The sequence below is a fragment of the Rhagoletis pomonella genome, unplaced genomic scaffold (assembly GCF_013731165.1).
Source record: "Rhagoletis pomonella isolate Grant_MI unplaced genomic scaffold, Rhpom_1.0 Rhpom_scaffold_00012, whole genome shotgun sequence".
Taxonomy (NCBI): domain Eukaryota; kingdom Metazoa; phylum Arthropoda; class Insecta; order Diptera; family Tephritidae; genus Rhagoletis; species Rhagoletis pomonella.
Window position 1 is genome coordinate 23,109,127 of NW_023458566.1, and position 1,781 is coordinate 23,110,907.

Here is a 1,781-nt window from a genome sequence, read left to right on the forward strand (position 1 = left end):
AACAAAATACATGTAAGGCGAAGAAATCAGCTGATTTTAGAACACCACCTTGTAAAATTCGCCTGGGCTTTAATGTTTTGAACTTATGTACATATAACTACTCTCATAGTAAAAATGAGTACATATCGTCACTACACACGAATAAAGGCGCGCTAGTGTTTTGTACGATAAAAGACGCTTAAAAAAACTTCGGCGAAGAAAGACGCGTAAACATAGATTTACATATATCTGGCTAAGGACTATACACCCGCAAATATAGTCGACCGCGAAAATAAGTTTACGCGTCTTTCTTCGCGATCAATTATGTTAAGAGTCTTTCTTCGCTAAAGCTTTTTGGATGCGTCTTTTTTCGTGGTCAACTTTTGGGCTCGCGCCTTTATTCGTGTCTAGTGATGATATGTATTCTGTTTTAGTGATATATGTACGACTGGTAATCGATACAGCTATGAAACAAGGCGAATTGATATAAGGTGGTAGCGGTAGTACAAAATTAAAAAACTAACATGTATTTTCTTTTTCGCTTTCGGTACACAGATGCCAAATTTCAGCTATTCTTCGCTCAAGGAGGAAGAGGGAAAGAAAATTCCGACACGAATTAAAGCAGCTGTTCTAGCAACACCACCTTATATGAATTCGCCTTGGATATGAAATTTTTACACAATAGATAGTACTTAACTCAATTTTTTTTTATTTTTTGGATTATTACACTATTGAAGTAGATAAAAAGACGCTAAAATGCATGTATTTTATTGTTTTATCAACAGCAATCGAATTCAAATTTCAGAACAAACAGTTTAGATAGTGTCAGATGAAATCGCAGTTTGATCAGCTGTTTAGCTAAATTGAAGCAATGTTGGATATTTCCAGTGGAGTTCAAATTTGGGTCCCACTAAAATTAAATACTGCCGCCGAAAAAGTAGTCGGATTTCGGCGAGCCTGAAAGAATAATTGGTACGATGAGGAATGTCAAGAAGCTTCAGAGAAAAAAGATGCCGTCTATAGGGGCAACGCGAGCCATGTGGGACCGTTATATGGAACTGAAGAAGGAAGCGAGACGCATTTGCCGTAATAAGTCCTATTGACTGGCAGAAGCACTGAAAGCAGTGGAGAAGAAAAACCCGAGCCATCAGTCGATGACGATGGAGTCGATGTCCCCTCGCCTGACTATGATGAGGTAAGAATAGCGATTACTCGGCTGAAAACTAATAAAGCTGCTGGAGTTGATAAGGTGCATGCATCAACTCTTTGCAGAATATGGTCAGATGAACGCATACCCGACGACTGGAATTTAATGGTGATTTCGTTTCTATCAAAAAATTTTGCCTTTTGATTGCCCCTTTCTCTTTTCGTGTTCGATTCTAAATTAAAGGCCAAAGGTTAGAAAATTGTGTGTTCGTTTCTTAAAATGTTGCACTCTTGTAAGACAAAAAAGGCACATTCTCTGCTCTGTGAAGCTTTGTCAGGGGAGATGGTTGCCCTGAAAATTAGATGGTTGTTTAAAACGACAATATTGTGAAATCTATGAGATAGACAAGAACAGGAAAGCAAAAACATGCCTTTTTACAGGGTTTAGTGTAACATCAAACACATTTTGCACCGGGAAGGGCAACATTTTTTGGAAGACAAGAAATCACCATAAGTGTGCTCTGCCCAATCCACAAGAAAGGCGACCCCGCCCTACGTGGGATCAGCATTCTAAGCATAGGTTACAAGGTCTTATAGAATTTTTATGTGAAAGACTGAAGCCCACCGTCAACGAACTGATTGCGCCTTATCAGTGT

The 1,781-nt window shown here is 38.9% G+C and overlaps 1 protein-coding gene across 1 annotated transcript in view; it reads left to right on the forward strand.

The window, feature by feature from the left end:
* The window catches only part of LOC118747647, a 14,068-nt gene that overhangs the window by 10,453 nt on the left and 1,834 nt on the right, over positions 1 to 1,781 (forward strand). The window lies entirely within an intron of this gene.